The sequence below is a fragment of the Halyomorpha halys genome, unplaced genomic scaffold (genome assembly GCF_000696795.3).
Source record: "Halyomorpha halys isolate HHAL.00 unplaced genomic scaffold, Hhal_1.1 Scaffold1102.1, whole genome shotgun sequence".
Taxonomy (NCBI): Eukaryota; Metazoa; Arthropoda; class Insecta; order Hemiptera; family Pentatomidae; genus Halyomorpha; species Halyomorpha halys.
The window spans coordinates 354,028-373,276 of record NW_027109254.1 but is presented as its reverse complement, the minus strand read 5'-3'; the positions used below and the strand labels follow the sequence as shown (position 1 = coordinate 373,276).

General features: G+C 28.4%; 1 long non-coding RNA gene across 1 annotated transcript in view; it reads right to left on the bottom strand.

Moving 5' to 3' along the window:
- LOC106688314 (uncharacterized) overlaps positions 1–18,477 on the bottom strand; it is a 205,420-nt gene extending 186,943 nt beyond the window's left edge. The window contains exon 1 of the long non-coding RNA XR_001344306.3: positions 18,300–18,477. This is a non-coding gene — a long non-coding RNA (uncharacterized lncRNA). The remainder of the gene's footprint in view (positions 1–18,299) is intronic.
- Between the last annotated feature and the right edge of the window lie 772 nt (positions 18,478–19,249).

Below are 19,249 nucleotides of genomic sequence, written 5' to 3'. Positions count from 1 at the left end.
TAAATTTATAAAGCGTTATAAATGTTCCAATTCCATCATAGAAAAATAACTGATGTGGTGCAAATCATTAAACAATAGTTTATCATTCAATTAATTATTTCTGTAAAAATAAATAAATAATATTTTTTTAGCCAATAAAATAACAATTATAAAGATGTGTTATTAAGAAATTATTATCCTAAACCTAAAAAAAAATATGAAAAAATTTATCAAATCTAAAAAACAAATTCCCGGATAATTTTCGAGTAACGCCGTGAATAATGGATGTGACGGATTTTTTTTATTCGTTTTTTAAATCTAAGAATAGTGCTGAAGCATAAATCACGAAATTTCAAGGATATTCGAATTATTTTTTTATATTTTTATTAATTGTATTCTTCGCCTAAGGACAACACTCTCGGTCGGCGTTATAAAGGATATAACCAATATATAATTACATAAAAATATAATCTATTTCATAGATTTAGAGAAATAAAATCTTTCCGATGTAGTCGCCACACTTGCAACTAATGGAAAACCATAAATGCCTTCCCAGACTTTTTTTTTAAAATTAAATTATCAAAATTGGAAGGAAGTAAAAATTCTGTTAGTTCGACAGCAATGGGTATTTGAAGTGACCCTAGAGGATAGGCCGATCAAAAAATCTTAATTTTAATTAATTATAATATTTAAAAGACAAAATCACATTTTTACAATAATGGGACGTTTCTAGCTCCTCAGATCAGCTTTGAACCTTCTACATCACAGATTAATCATATCCATAACTTTATATCTGTTATTTATTTTTCCTTTATGCGTTATCAATATCATCATGTATTAAATTTATTATCTTAAATAAAAATAAAAATCTTGTGAAGTTGAGTCTGGACTTGGAACTCAGCTACTACTAACCTAATACTTCAGACAATAACGTTCAGCAATTTAACGTTAAGCGATAATGTTCATATCACATATAGGAAATTAAGTAAAACGAAATTACAAATATAAACTTATGGATAGGACGAATGTCTGGTGTAGGAGGATATAATGAGCAGGGAAGCTCGAACCATTCCGTTAAAATAAAGATTTGCTCGAAAGTGAGTTCTCCACATGAAAGAGGTCTCCACTGGTGTAGACCCGCACATTTTATAGTACAAGAGCCGGGGAGAAAAAAAGGCAGTTATCTCACCCCAATTTTTGATTAATGAAAACTAGGTAGAATTACTAGTTTCAAAATTGACGAGTCTTCCAAGTATAGGTAGAGAGAATAAAAAATGGCGGCTGTTTCAAAACCTTCTTAAAAAAACATTAATTTTTCATTCAGAGCTCTATATCTTAAAAACTACAGAGAACATTATTTAAAGAAGAGTAAATTTGCTGAAATATTAGCCCTTAAAGAGCTAATTACGTTCAATAGTTCTCGTGATAAAGCTTTTTAAAAAACAAAATTTATTAAAAATCTTCTGAAAAATTAGTAGTTAGCTAATTTATTTTGAGAAATCTATATCTCAGGAACTATGGGACGTACATATGTATATTAGCACGCAAATTAAAGCTAGTTTAATGGACTATAAAGGAGTTTATAACCTTTACCTTCATAGGAATAGTAGTTTTCATGGTATTTGCTAAAATAAATTGATTTATAGTTGTTCGGACAATAAGTTTGGTTTATGAAAAATTTCATTTCAGAAACCATTGGACGTACAGATGTCTGCCAGCACTCAAATTAAAGCTAGTTAAATTTACTACAAAATAGTTTATTATGTTTATCTTTGTAGGAGTAGTAGTTTTTATGATATTTGACAAAATAAACTCACAATATGTTAATTTCTAGTTGTTCATATAAAATGTTGGATTTAAAAATATATATATCTCTATATCCATAAGACGTACACATGTCTGTCTACACTCAAAATAAAGGCAATCTAACTTACTATAAAGTAGTTTATGACACTTATCTTCGTAGGGGTAGTATTTTATGATATTCATGAATATAAATTTTGCAAATGAAAATTTGTCCGATCAACTATAAATCAATTTATTTTAGCGAATTTCATGTAAACTAATACTCCTACGAAGATAAACATCATAAACTACTTTATAGCTCATTAAACTAGCTTTAATTTGAGTGCTAATAGACATCTAGACATCAAATGGTTTTTGAGATATAAATTTTTAAAAATAAATTCACTAAGCACTGATATTTCAGTACGTCCCATAGAACATTTTTATGAAATATTGCTTTTCAAAAAGCTATGTCGCGAAAACTATTTAACGTAAATAACTTTATTAGGGCTTATATTTTACCAAATTTACTCTTCTTTAAATGACGTTCTCTTAGATTTTCTTGTGTTGTTCCTACTTTTTAATATATAGAGCTCCAAATGAAAAGTTAGTTTTTTTTATCGCTTTGAAACAGCTGCCATTTTTTATTCCTCCTACCTATACTTGGCAGACTCATAGATTTTGACTAGCAATTATACATATTTTTCATTAAAGTAATGAAAAATTGGGGTGAGATAACTGCCTTTTTTCTCCTCTTGGGCTCTTGTACTTAATACCAAAGGTATTGTGGTAATACTAAAGGTATGACTCTCTGAAACAACTAGACCTTACCAAAACAAACAACCAACGGGCGTTGATGACCAGGCTGGTGAACGCCCTCTCAAAACAAACAAACAAACAATAAAGAATTTGAGATGGGCTTGTTTTTTTTCTCTTGAAATAATATAATTAATAAAAATATCATAAGGCTTGGAAAATTAAATTAGGAACTTAATTAGTCTTATTGAAGTCAATCTATTTCATCTAAACTCCATTATTACTTTATTCCTGAACATTATTCACATTTTTATAATTTTCTTAATTCTGTAACAGTAAGATTACTGTTTAAACATACACCAGAAAAACGCTTTTAAACTCTCAAAGAAATTTATGGTAATGGAATAAATTTTAACTCGTGGCATTACCAAACACCTATTAAAAAGTTCAAACTAATAAATTAGAAAGAAGGTTGTTACTGCCAAATAACAAATTGGCAAATACCCTAGGAGCATTAAACATCTTAACTGACAATTATTGACGCTCAAGGCTGTTCCGAAGGTAAATTTATACTTGCCAACTACTACTAAATGTCCCTTTGATTATTTATAGCATTATATCGATTCACCCTTCGATCGATGAAGGAGTAATTCAAAGAGAATGGAAGTTTATTAATTCAGCACAATTTGAGTTATGGAACTTGCGGAGGTATAAGGAGAGTTCACCTTTAAAAAATGAATGAGTATGATGTTATTTATTATAAATACGGTGACAAAGGGTCACACGAAATAAAAATACTTTCTCTTCATCTACATCTAGGCTGTAGTTAGATAAGACACAAACAAAAAATATGTTTTGGGACCGGAACTGATCGTGTAATCAACTCATTGAATGACTATGATACCCTGGATTATACTAAGGCCTAAAATAGAAAAGTCGTTTTCACCGTTCTCGGATATATTTTGAGGAAGGGGGTAGGAATGTACCGAAAACTATGACAAAGAACAGATCTTACGAGGAACTATTGTCGTAAAACCAAAGAAGAGTAGCAAAACGTGACCTGTGTATTTTCCGAAACTGTCTGACGCAACACAGTTCTGTTAGCATCAGTATTCGGAAAGAAATGAACTTCGTGCATAATTCTACATAACGTATTCCTTTGGTGAAATCGGAAGTTCCCAACATCATTGAATATTTTTCATTTCTTAATGAAGGTATAATACAATTGACGGTACAATATATTTTATTGTTTTGAAAGTTCATAGAAATATATATTGAATCATTATTCAAATTTGAATAATTATTCGTATTATAAATATGTAGATAATTGAAAATTAATCATAAATCAAAGAGCCTTTTTTCAAAACCAATATAATATAAGTATTTAGTTTTCAGATAAAATGGTCCATTTTAATAAAACGTTTTCATTGTACCGGTCTGCTATAACATTTTGCGTCTGCAATTTCTATCGAGAGCACTTTTTAGTCCTAAACGTTCCAAGGTGTTCCGAAATATAATGAAATTAAAATAATTTAATAAAAAAAAAACTAAAAATATTATCATGAATTGAAATTTAATCACACATAAAAGGACATTCACGATTATTTTTATGAACAAAGAAAAACACACAAGATATTTGTAAGCAAATAGGACGTAAATATTCAGTATTGAAATAAAATAATGCATTTCAATAAAAAGTTTTTATTATACTGGCATCGTGTCAGATATGAAAAATGTTGGTATTTAGTTAAATATCAACATTCTTCATCTTGATCATGGTATAGTTATACAGTTATGCTAAGATAGCATTACGATTGACAAAATATTATGTGCTACATATATAAATACAGGTGTTTATATATGATTTTTATTTTATTAATTTTTGTTGTGCTATTTCACAATAAACAATATAATCTCATTTTTAATTTGTTCCATTCAACACACTCTTGACAATTATTTAAAAAATACTTTTAAGTTAAAAAAAAAAGAGATAATAAGAAATTAATTTTTGAATAAATTCGTCAAAAATATAATAGTTTAAAACGCGAAATATTTAGAACGGGCGGGAAAGGTAGGAGACAAAAAATAACCGGCATAGATTATATTTTTTTAAAAAGAATATGGTTCGTTCATTAAACATTTGTTTTTAAATTATGTAATTTGATTTGCAATTAACTCAAGAAGTATAGATTTTTTTAATTATATATATGTTTATCTTAAAGGTAATCAAATTCTCTAAAAATTAAAATAAATAAACATTGAAATCAGATCATCATTAACAGAGATGTGGCAATGTACACAAATTTTTAGTTTTCTTACCGCCCAGATATTATATAGTGTAGTAGATGGTATTGTTATCGGGTAATATGTTTAACATGCGGTTTTCAGCATATCTATTCATTTTATACGCCCTCATTTCAAGCTTGAAAGCCAAATAAATTCTTTATAAACCAAATTTAAAAAAAAAAACGCATAAAGATCCGGAACACAAAACACACTACTGAAAAAATCGCTATACTTTTATTCACTGCTAACCGCTCGGATAATTATGCAATACAGTCCGGTGCGGTTTCCTGCCTTTGGCCTATTTCGGTTGAGAATGTTTTTAGAACAATCCATTTCTTAATGAAAGTTGTATGGGCTGCTTTTGGACGAAAGGCAGTAAAAGTTGTATACAACCTTTATCCGCCTCATGAATAAAAGTTTCATAATACTGACACAATTCGAATGTAAAATTAAAACAGTGTTAAAAAAAAAAGGTATTGATTAGCCAATGGTTTGTTCAATAAATCTGAGAAAGTTATATGCATCAAATAATCGAAACAAGGAAACGTTTTTCTATTATCCTCCTTTTATTATTAAAAAACACATACACGTATGAATAACAACAAGGTATGAAAATAATATATCTTTCTATATGGAATATATATCTATATATTATCAGCAAAAGTATCATTGTTGATAATTATTGAATCTTTCTCTAGTGGGATTCATCATTAAATTATGAATTATCAATCAAAATTAATGAAAAAATATTTTTAGAACCTCATTAAAATCATAACCGTAAAAAAACAAGACCGTAAAACAATAATTTTTTTATATTCATTTCACGCTAATTGTATTCTAAAAACAATTTTATTCTTTGCATATTTATAAACTTAGTAATTTTTGGCCTTTTTAAAAAAAAATGGTCATTTTCGACCTCATTTTCCTCAATCCTTCATCCCAATCATCTTACTATTATTTTTTTTTAAACTAATACGCAGAGAGAGAGGCTGTGCATCATAGTTAGACAGTTTGCATATGCAGAAAAATGAGTCAACTTCATCAGTAGATACCAGCTATTGTTTAAACAATGTCTGATCTCATTACCACCATAGATTTTCAATTTAGATACCATAAATTCTTACGTTATTTTGTATAAAAAAACCTAACCTTAAAAAAAAAACAGAGCTTTATGAGTTTATAACATCTTAGTCACTAAATTTAAAAACGACAATTATCATTGATGATGATTTTAATGCTAAATATGTGTGTTAAGAAAATTCGGACTTAAATGGTTCATAAAAAAGTATTTCTGATTAAAAAAAAAAATAGTTTTTCCAATAACTGGAACATCGTACATCACCAAGAAGGTTATAGCAATTCATTTGAAAGATTAAATAATTCTCTTCAATAAAAAAATAAAATCATTTAAATCGAACATGTATGCATCAGACTAAACTTTAAACTTTAACTATACATTAAAGTAATACCAAATAGTTTCATGTTTATCATTGTGTTAAACTTTGCCACTCCAACCAGAGCAAGAACCGCGGAATATCCTTCATGCCGCTAACTTATTATAGCCGAAGTGAAAAGGTCTAGAGTTATAACAGTGCTGGTATACTTTTTTAAATTAAAATGTCACTCTAAGACCAACTAAACTTTCCATCTAATTGATATTGACATGTAAACAATCTGAAATGTTGTTTTCTCTAGTGCTAAAACAAACAGAGCACAAGATGGCAGAATGCCTAGCCCGGTCCATCCTCAACACCGCAGAGTGTGGCCCAGGATACTGTTGGCACATCGCCTAATGTTCATCGCAGACCTTCTGTCCCTACACTGTTACCAGGGTTCAATAAAAATACCTTAAGAACCCCATTTATTTTTAACAAAAATACACCATGTCGATACGAATCGTAGAAAAACAGTGACGAACAAAGAAAGGAGTTCAAGCTTCTTAAATGAATAAAAATTCGAACAAAACCAAACATATCGCTAAAGTTAGAAATTATTATATGATGAAATTCGTAATTCATGATAGGCCATATATTCCCTAGTTATAAACTCTAATTAAAAACAAAGATCATATTTTTTAGAACATAAAACAATTAATTATCATATAATTAAAAATATTTAAACCAGATATTGTTTGAGCCAATGAGCTAATATACTTAAAATTGTTTACAAAGCTTGACATGATTTGTGCAATCTATGATGAGTGTTAATGTGATCTCGTCTTTAACTGTTATGATGACTGAATTGGCGAGACGTTGCCCTGTTTGTTGTTTACTAGTGTTTGATAGGCTTGAGAATTGTTTATTTAGAATGATGAACTTCAAATATAAGGAGAAACAATGGATTATCCTACGAATTACTGAAACATTTCTACATTCTTTCTTCGAAATTTATTTCGGGGGTCTTCCATGAAAGGCTCTTAATTACTAAAATAAGGAATTCGTTTTATATACATCAAACAGGTATTATAAAGTTTTATCTACTAGTGTTAAAATTATCAAACATTTTAATATTTCTAAAAATTATTCTTTTAAAAATCATCCAAATTTGCCTGATAACAATTACCTTACGCTGAAGAGAACGCAATAAGCACAAAACAAAATAGAAATAAAAAGGCGTTCGAGAAAAAAATTTAAACACGTGAACAGCTCAGTTGTGAAATGCATTATTTTCATGGTCACAAGAACCGACTAAAGTTGGATCACCACTTAATAAATAAATAAACATATCAATACAGAAATATATACTAAATAATTGAATATATTTGAAAATTGGCGTAGGTGAACTAGGAAGTTCTTCCCTATGAAATAGAAAAGAACAAACTAAATTATTGATTATTGTTTTATAACAAATTATTAAGAAATTGGTGTTCACACCAACAAACTCGAAGACAATAATTATTTTGCTATTTATAAGTTTTATCAGTTATGGAAGGAATCGGATTCCGTTTTATAAAACACTAATTGTTATACTTCCTAGTTGTTAGGAAATGAAAATTCTGATTTAACTATATAATATAGTTTTAATAAATAAAAATATAGTTTTTGATTCCATAACATTGTTATTACACAAGAAAAATGTCAAAATAAAAAATTATTGATGCTGCAGTCTAATTCCATTTTCTATAGTATTCCATCTATTCCAGTATACGAACATGCCAAATTCATCCCGTTTTCTATAGATTATTAGTTCAATTACATTTGGAAATTAATGTAATGGAATATGACAAATTAAGACGTTTAATTAGTCGTCTTAATACATTGATTAATTTTTTGAGTTTTTATCATTTAAAAATATTTATTTATTTTAAAATTGAAACATTACAACGAGTAGCCATTGAGAAGAGATTGTCTTCAGAGACACCGGAATGACTAAACGTGGGTTTATTGATCCTGCAAAGTCCGCTCAACGACGTTGACTTACGAACACGATTCAATCGAGATAAAAGAAACATCATTTATAATTAACATTTAAGCTCATTCAGTATTAATGATAAAAATGAATATATTTGCTTGAATATTATAAAATAAATAACTGAATATTTGAAGTTCAATTAACAAAACAAACTAACTCAAAAAAAGGAACGTCAAAAACCATTTTCTGGTTTATTTTCCTCGTACTTTTAATTTCAGTTATTGTTTGCTCTTTAAATATTTTTGCGTCAGATGAAATTCTGCCAATCTTTCAAAATGTTATTATTTTTTTTTCCGAAATTGAAAAATAATGAAGTGAATTTCATTTGAACTTACGTCTATATCTTTTTCTAAATTCAAATTTATATTTCTCATACTGGTTTATTTTATAATGTATACAAATTAAATAAGATACACTGCTTATTATTATCTATTCATTTAAAGAAAAACTGAATCATTTGTAATTGCTGAATGCTTTGTAATTTGTTTTAGTTTTTTTGCTGTTTTTTTAGGTCTTTCTCTACAGCCTCTCGAAATGAGTCAGGGGGTTTAAATTTTTTTATGTGAATTAAGTTGGTTTTACAGAAGACCTATTTTTAATGATCAGGGTCATTTCGTGTGGGTTAAATATTAGCTGTTAATAAAAAAATGATAATGGGGTTGGTTATGTAATGAATGAGAATAAGTAGACTGTACTTGAATTTGAATGATGAATTAGTGGACTATACGTTTATATTGGAATAAAAGCGCAGAATCATCTTTACATTCAATTTTTAATTGAGCTTTAATCAGAATTATAAAATTAAATACACAAAATTAAATTAAACTTAATACAAAACATTAGGAAATTGATTTTGACTAAACTAAAATTTTCTATTTGAATAAATAACTTCTGATTAATCATCCAATGTTGTCATTGTTTCACGTTGATTGGACGTTGAACTTACTCGACAGGTGATTTCTTATTGCTTTGGTTTTCTCTCTTGATTAATTGTCATGTCTACTTCACTTCAACTCCTCGTTCATTCCTGGCTCTGGTTGAGCCTAACTTTACTCACTCTTTATACTCTTGAGTTCTAATCAATGAGATTAAGATGGTTGCATTTACACTTATTTAAGTATGTCTGACTGCTACTAAGGTGCGGTTCCCAAACTTTCTTTTGCCATTTTACGCTTTTTGGGGCTCAAGAAATTCTTGTCGCCCTTGTTAGACTAAAAATATTTTTCTTCACCCGCGCTGAGCTAAAATGATTCCCTAAAAATATAAAATGTGCTTAAAAAATATAAAAATTTCGCCACAATTACACTTAGAGCGGTTGATTATGTAGGAAAATAAAAAAAATAAATAGTAAATCCTGGAATGCATTGAATATCTATCATTCAATTTTTTTTTCTTCTGTTTTGGGTAATATTTTGAAAAGGGGGCATTCTGATGTGGCACTTCTGGCATACACTTGTGGCACCCATTGTTAAGCATGTTATGAATATATATTTTGAAGCAGTTGATGATTAAAATTGTGATAAATAATCAATATATATGAATCTCATATTTTTTTCCAGGTTTTTCAGCATTAATGAAACAATTAAACCATTTCCCGGTTTCTTTCTCCGGTTTGCAAACATCTATGATTATAAAATACTACTTTAGTAACATAACTCTACTACTTAAGTTGTTTTTCTGTGTATTTGAAGTTTCCACAACCGCCACTCAAGAAACATTTTATAGAGTATTTATTTCAATTAAGAAAAAATAATTATTTATAGATTTAGGAAAAAGGGAATTTGACCTGCATTTAAGTAGAAAAATTCGTTGTTCTGAACTGTGTGCCAAACGTTCACGATAATTTATTCATTATCCCACACACAGAAAAAAGAAGTTCTTTGATATCCTTTTCTGAAATTGGATTCATAATATTTTTTCATGAAATCTTTTTAAAAAGTAGCCGCGTTTTGTAGATTCCAGTATTACTTCAATTTGTAGCATCTCAATAATTTTTTTTTGTAAAACAGTATCTATATTTTGCTCTAGTAGGAACGAAGAATGAATTTCTTTTGAATGTGCTCATTATTGTATGATATAAGCTTTCTTTTTGGGAAACGACTGAATTGATAATGAGGATGATAAGCTTATTGGAGAGTCTGTTAGACAATGAGCAACTTACAATGGGATCTTCGTACCGTTAATCTTATATCGATTTGTGCTAGAATACAGAGTCATTACGGTTATCGAATCATAATGAAATATATAAAATTTTTAATGGACAAATATTTAAAACTTGTATTTATAGATGGATTTTAAATATATATTTTATTTACTTAGAGGATTTTATGGAAGCTTAGTAAAAAGGAAAAAAACAACAGAAATTTGAAAGTTAACATTTAAAACCTTCTAAATTAAACAATGAAACAACGAAGTACTTTGTCAAAGGATCAAGGATTAAAATTTATTTAACCTAAGAACTTGTAATCAGCTCTTCTGATATAATAGGAACTGACAAAGTTCTTCTTAATTAAGATCACTTTGTCCTGGAAAAGTCGTTTACTTAAGTCAAGACATAAGATGATATTTTTTATTGCCTCACAACTAGTACGGAATTTTAAATTGTGTTTTATTGATTTTATTAATCTTATATGATCTTTAATTGTATTTTTTTTCTATTTTTTTTTCGTTCTTAACTCTAACTGTATTGGGGTTTTGATTAAAATTAATTTTAAATTAGTTGTTATTTAAAAAAAAAAATTGTATTTCACTTTTTTAATACATGGCATATTTAATAATGAAATATGCCGTAGAATATTCCCATTTTCTTGTTTAACTTTGAAATGGAAAAGAAAAAAAAACAAGAATGGTTCTTAAAGCCAAATAACAAAAGGAATTAAAATGGAAAAAAACAGGAAGCATTCAAATAAAAACAATGAACAGACATGAGAAAGATATTTTTAATTAATTAGATTTTTAAGAGAAAATTATACATCAAAAGAATTTTTAAAAAATGTAATCAGGAACGAAACATAGAAGAAATTCTCTCAGCAAAGGGGTTACATTTTAAATTGTATAGAGTTATTGTTTCTTTGCAGAATATACACTGCTTATTCTGAAGTAAGGTATTTATTACGTTTTTTTTTTTTTTTTAAACAGAAAAATAAACACCCAAGCCTAACTGAAAAATAACATCTAGAATTTACAAGCTGTCTTATAAGAAACATCAGTTTAGATATTGTTTCAACTTAGACCAATAAATCGATGTAGTGGGGCCGATTAGTAAGCAAATAAATTGTCTGAACAGTGTTTCGTAAATGTGGAAGTATTATAGTTCCAAGAACAAGTAAGCAGTAAATAATCCAATCAATATAAGAAACATATTTAAATATGTTTTAGCATATATGTACAAGTGCTGTCTAACAGAGCATTTGTTGTGGACGATACAATATCGTTAGGAGAAAGGGTTCTCTAAAACTTGTTCAGACCAGAGGAAAAAAGTACTTTAAGGTCAATCTACAAAAGGAATGTTTTCCACAATTTAAATAGAAGTTAAAATTCATTTCTTTTCAACGTTGTCAATTCATTATCAAAAGAATATATGTACAGTATTAAATCTGTAATAAAAGAACTTTTGTGGGAACGTTTCGAGACTTTATTGTTCTCACTGAGGAAAAATTAAATATTTTTTTAAACTAATTATTATAAACTAAAATGTAAAAAATGCATGTGCAAATTAGTAAATAGAAGATTACATTTGTAACTGATTATTTAAAAAACAATAAAAACCTCAAGAAATAACTCGATCAAAGTTTGCAGCAGAACAGGAGAAATAGAGAAAGGTAAATGTGGATTTTATTTTAATTTTATATACTGTATATCATATCCTTCTAGCAGGCCAGTCTACTTATATCCGCTTTGATTTTATATATTTATTTTTAAGTATTTTTAATTATAGAGTTAGGGTGGTACAGAGGGGCTGGAGTTAGTACAGCTCCAAGGACTCGGGTTTGAATCTGGCTGTGGCAAATAATTATTTATTCTGTTACTATTTCCATAAGTCAGTCCTAGGGTCCTCCTAGCCTCGATAAGTGGGTACCCTTAGTGGGGCAAAATCTGGCGGTTGAGCGTTATTTTGAAAAAATCACCTCTTTGTATAATTATTGTTCTAAGAAGATTACTGAAAACTTACTTCAAGTACTGAAAACTTGACCCTTTAATGGTTGTAGAGGTTTAAATTGTTAATTGTGCCTTATGTATTGAGATATATATGTAGTGAGATCAGAATAACATAAATTTAAACTATCATCAGTTTTTTCTGTTTTTTTTTTTTTTGTTAATTGCCCGATTCTTTCTTTTTATTTTATTTTATTTTTTTTTTTTGGAATTCGTTTTAAATAATTATTCTCCAGTTGAATAATTTTAAGTGTATAATTTGTATATGCTCTGCTATCCTGATAATCACTTCCACTGAATGACTAAATAAATCAAATGAATTATTAGTAAGTTTTTTTTGTGATTGTTATTTCAGAAAGAATATAAGAAAAAATAAGCTTGAAAAATAGTCCAAAACATCCATGTTATGCTAATTGATTAATAAAGATGTTGAAGTGTGATGTATATGTATGTACATCTAAAACATTGAAAACTAATCATTTACAATAGACCAGTAGATAAAAAGTGTATAAGAGTGGGAAAATCTATTGTCTGACAAAAAAGTTGCAGTTCAAACAATCAAACTTATGTTGCATTATCTGGAAGTTATAAATTCGACTGAAAATAATGTTCTAATATGTATGAAAAATCATTAAAATTGTCCAAACAAAGAATTTTTGAATCATCAGACACATATCAACAGTTTTCCAAAAATCGGAGCTGCCTCTAATTTTGCATTGAACCGTTCAACTGGCATCACCATTATATTTAAATCAAATCAATATATAAAATTTTTAAAAATCGAAATTTAATATGAGGAATATATACTATAGAAATAAAGTTTTATACTTATTAGAGTACCTCATCGGATTCAACAAATCTATTCAGTTTACTTTATAAAATGTCAACATCCTGAACAGGAACACTAAATGGTTCAAATTATGTGCGAAAAAAATTGTTCAAAGTACATAATAATTAATTTTTATTTTGTTAATGACAATTGAAAGTTAATTAATTTTGTTATCGATGTCCTGGTATTGAATGGAAGAATCCAATGTCGAACTGATATGTTAATATTATCTTTTGGCCTATTTACCTCATTTTATTCAGCATTAGATATAAATGAAGAATGTGATTAAATATTTATAAATTATACGGATATAAACAGTACTCATCTCTTTATTGCTGGAAATATTATTTATCAGCGCGATTTTAAACCAACGTTCCTGAAATATTATCACCGATATCCTATCACTAAAAAACTTTGCATCTCTCAACCCGGAAAGAAATTTGTTCCAAATTAGAAACTCAGTTCCTGAAAAATAATTAACGCCCTCTCCATACCAAATTTTACACCTACAATATTCTTACATAAAAAATATTCTGACCGAAAAAGGATGAATTAATCAGAATATTTGGAAGGCTACACAACACCGAATTAAGGGGACTGTAATTATAATTCAAGTTATAGCATTACGGTGATAAGGGCTTATTAAAGGAGCGTATCCCTAAAAAGTAAATACTGAACGTAAGGGTAAACGTCCGAGAGGCAGTGTAGGGCAAAAATTACAATTAAGATTTCCAAGCAATAACTGATATTTGGAATTGCAGAAATGCAATTACATTAAGAAATTATTGTAATTATATTCGTAATTACTTCATGGACTATTGTAATAGTACTCGTGAACCCGAATTACAATAACAAGTTGAGCCTTTGTAATTCTAATTATAAGTTACTTGTTGTTTAATTTTATATGTAATTTTAATATGTAAATTTAATGTCTTTTTAATACCATACGAATTTTAATTTGATCAGTTGAGTGCTGTAGGAGTTATAAAAGATTTAATTTTTTTTTTTATTGTTTCTAAACTGTGAAACAACATGAAGTCCATTGTCGGTTACAGCACCAAAAAATATAAACATCAGACAAAATCATCAAATTAAAGCTAGGTAATTGTTCTTTAAATGTTTGTCAGTATCTCGGTATAAGAAGAATTTCACCTGTAACCGTTTTATCAAAACAAGTGTATTTAACAATAATCTGGAAAAACAGCAGTTGGTAAAAACGACTTGATAAATCAAAGAGCATAATGATAGCCCAAAAAAATAACAATGCCACAGCGTTAACATGTAATAATGTAAAAAAAAGAAACAAATTACTAAAAAATTTTTGCAAGTAACTAATCGATGAAAAAATGTGAAAATCTGTACCGCTTTACTAGTTCTTCAAACCGGTAGCAAGTAGGTGATTTGTTCATAATCACGCTTAGCCCCGGAAGACGCCCCAAATCCACATGGCTGATTCACGGCCATTGTGTAACAAAACATAATTATCTGCTATAGACGGACTCGAATCCAGGTCCTAGGAGTTAGTAGCACAGCTCCTTTACACACTGAGCTACTCCGCTCCCCTAACCGTTACTAATCGAGAGAGATGGTAAAAAGTCTATAACGTTCGTAGAGCCAAAAAAAAAATAAATTATTCAAATATGTTATTGCAGACATATGGTTGTAATGAATTTCATTCTGGTATAAAATCTGTAAATTGGCTTATATTAGTAGAAATATATTTAAAATACTATTAAACTAAAAACGCATAGCACGCCATAGAGCAATTAATGCGAAAAGGTCACAGACCAAATACTTTTTATTCCAAATTACTTTACTTTTAGTGCTTCTCATACCGTTGTCGCCAAAGGACACCATTTTTTAATTTATTAAGTACATTATTATTTTATATTTTTCCAATGAATTACAAGGTTAGCTACACGACGGCCAATTACAGGCACTTTTTAAATATAGCTTGATTTAACTAATTTAAAATCTCTTCTTCCCGTTTTAAGCAAATATTTCAAAAGTGAAATAGGATCGTCGCTCACTGGGGGTTTTAGTGCTTTTTTTTTTAAAGATCTCTTAGAATTAGAAATTTCCATTCCTTTGCCAATATTATTTTTGCAGTTTTTTTATTATTATTATTTTTTCAAATTAGATGCGTGAAAAATAAATGGAATTTCCCACTAAAATCTAGGTTCATAACAACCATCCTCATACCGCCGACATAAAAAGAGATCCTAGGCTTGGGTGACAAAGAAGGCTTAGAATACTTACAGCATATTATGTATTTTATTATAAATTGTTCCTTTTTTCTTCGGTCTTTGATTAGTTCAAATCCACAATAATTTTCTTGTATTTGAGGGAAAAGTATTATCATCTCTTAAAAAAATTCTACATTCCTATTGAGGAATTAAAAGAATGCTTTGCGACATTAATTTACTATTAAATTAATAACGAGAAAACAAAAAAGTTTCTATAGAAGAAAATTACTGACTAAATGCCAACATCATAGCAGTTAACATGCTAAGAAATGATTTTGGTAAATAAATGCATCAACATTGTAAATAATAAAATTCCAACATTTAAATGCCATGACTAACTAGTCAATTATTGTCATTAATATAAACCATCATCAAAGGCTACCTCATCTGACTCAACAATCACTAATCAAATATCGCTGTGTGCCGTTTCGACCTAATTAGAATTCCAAATTTTTTTTCCACTAAAAAAACAAACAAAAAATGAACAGATACAATAGATCATTCATTACTTTGATTGGTGAATTGGTACCACTCTTTCATAAAGTATAAAACTCAAGCATTATTTCATTGGAAGTTTGATCGTTTCATTCGTCTAATTAGTCTGAGAGCAGTTGGGAAGCATTAAAAAATATTTTGTCAATCAGTAAAAACAAACCATTATTAGATCATAAAATTCCATTGACTCGTTAGTAAAATTTAATTTTAAATTTGTATTTTATATATTATTGTAACCATACTAATACACCAACACTCTTCTTCAGTATGAAAACATTTCATAAATAATCAACAACAAAATCAGAGTTAAATTTAATTGGATAATAATTTCTGATTAATTTAATGGAAATTTATATTATAGATAAAGATAACTATCCAAACAAACAGTTTCTAAAATTTATTTAACACAATGAATGAAATATTTAATCCCCAAATGCTTTAAATAAATTATTAAAATACTTCATAATACAACTATTCAATGCATTAATAATACTATACACACAACAATACTCATCATTACTGAAACAAAATGTTTAGGTCTGATGTAAGCCGATATACACACGTGCTTGGGTAGGATTTTCCGGTGCTAGAACGTGACGAGCAAACAAATACTTTCTAATGTTTTTTTGTTTAAATATGTTAAAAAATATTAGAACTACTATTAGTGTTACACTAATTGTTTCAGTAACAAGGTATTGTCGTTCCAATGAAATGTTGAACCTGAACCTAATTCAACCTTAACTATAGACTTGCGAGGAGACAGATATTAAACATTTAAAAATATTTTTTAAATTAGCAGTCACAACTTTCACATTACAGCAATTATATATCATAATAATACCTTTGTCATTAAAAGTTAGAAGATATTTTTTATATCATTGAAAATTATTAAATAATATCATACCATACGTAGAAAGGATTTATCTTTTCAGTAAATTTTCTATAAGTAATATGTCTTTGTATTATATATATAATAAACATTGATTGTTTCTATTAATTTCTATTAATTATTTTTTCTTGTAAGTTGTATATGTGAGAGAATTATAAAATTAATTCATTAACTCTAACTTCATTCTAGCAATAATTCATTTTTCCCACCTAAAGCTATTTCAAGTATCTCCATCTATTTCAAGTTGATAACAATAAAAAAAAATTATAATGTACTATGAAGTAATTTAGGATGTTGCAAAGATTTTCCCTGACCACTGTCTTACGAATCCAGGCCTCTGCAAACGAAGGAAGAATCCTGAGGAAGAAATGTCTAAGTTCACTGACCGACCGCACTTCTTCGGCCATTGTACGTCTGGTCCGTTCTATTCTTCCTCCAGTGTTCAAATACGGAAATAAATAAAAAATATCATAAATAATACTATAAATATGATTGTAATTACAATAAATAGCATCATTATGCAACCAATATCCGCGCTAAGCCGAAATATGACGAACTGAAGATCTTGTAAAAACATTTCATTCTTATTTAAAATTATGTTAATCAAGAATTTTGTAAATAATTAATTAAGAAAAAAAGTTAATTAAAAATATCAATGGGCTGATTAGTATATTTTTAAAGCATGCTTTATATTCAATTGTACACTATCAGTTGTATTTCGTGCAATTTATAATCTGATATTGTTTTGCACCTCAATTAAATTTAATAAAAACCATCCAAGAATAAAAATATTGAATAATTGGTTGAAACAATAATATGCTTCATTGCAAAGTCATCAACAACATTGCAATCTAATATCTGGAATTTTTTTATAACCAAATAAGTAAAGAAGTTCTTTATGTTTTTTTAAGAATACCAATCGATAAATGCCGTTAATGTTTGTTAACGCTATCTTTTAATTTCTTATAATGATTATCTATATCTATTATTTATTGGAAAATAAATAAATAAACAGCACAAAATACATGTTTGTACACTGTTGTGACTATGTGTTCTAATCCTTTCTCTCGACAGTTCAAAACTGCTTTGAATTACTTGGCAACATTAAACCAAATTTTTTCGATCAGATTTATATGATTTTCTAATGAGAACCTTTCTCTGGTTCAAAATTTTAGAGCCCTTCTGAGTGATTAAGATAAACCTGATATTATACTAATGGTATAATAATTCATAGGTTTCTGGATATGGTATACGCTCTACTATATCCAGAAGTACAGTTTTGTAAATTCCTATAGTGAGGAATTTTGATTTTGCTGACCCATTATAAATAAAATTCAACAAGCCATTTCCTAATTGGTTAAAGGTACTTGTTACCAATTTTAGTTTGAACAGGCCCATTTCTGAACATAGAGATCATTAATTTCAAATAAAAAAAATTAATTAATATATTCATTTTCATCCCACTCACCTTAATGACCACAGGTGCTACAAGATGGAAAGGAAAGCGATGCCACAACACACTAAAAAATGTTGGTATCCTCTGGCACTGCAGGAAACAACACAACACTTTTTTTATAACAAATACGACGATATGTTATTGTAAACTCTACGGCGAGAATACACAATGCATCATACGCCTTTGACGGCTCAGCTGTTTGTGTTGTGAGGGTCCGCAGTGGGGGCGTTGAAGGGAGGGGGTGCAGAGCTGCCAACACAGCATCAGGAATATTCCCTCGCTCCCGTTTATATGGATATTTAATTTTATTACTAATAATTACAATATCACACAGAGTAAAACATTATTGGTATAATTGTAGGCTAGAAAAACAAGTACATATATTGTATATGTCCAAAATTAGTAATAACTAACAACAACACTAATCTCATCATAATCTATTTTTTACTGTTTATTTCCCCAAAATTTTCTCTAATATAATGGAATATTTCAAAACTCATCATTTTGGGAATCTGTGGTTCATTTTGTATAAAATACGCATCGAATTTTAGGAAAATGTAACTTCATTAGACCATCAAAGTAGTAATAACAAAACAAAGTAGTAAGGCACTTTGATGTAAAAGCAAATATAAAGTAAATATAAGATGGTCAGGGTTGCGGTCAAAAAAAGAACAAATAGTTTATAACTATTTTAATGTCCGACGTTTCGCCCAACTTTGCAGGTCTTCATCAGGGCTAAAAAGATGAACCCTGAGAATATTACAACAATAAGATAAGGGAGTTCAAGCAAGGATAAATATTATGTAAAAATAAAGTGATAAGAAATTACATATAAATAAAAGGAAAGAAGACATAAACAATGATAAGAATAAAAAATAAGTAACAATGGCTAGAGTAAAAATTTTAAAAAATACGTTAAATATACAGTTAAAAAAGTACAGGAGATGTACATAAAATAAAAA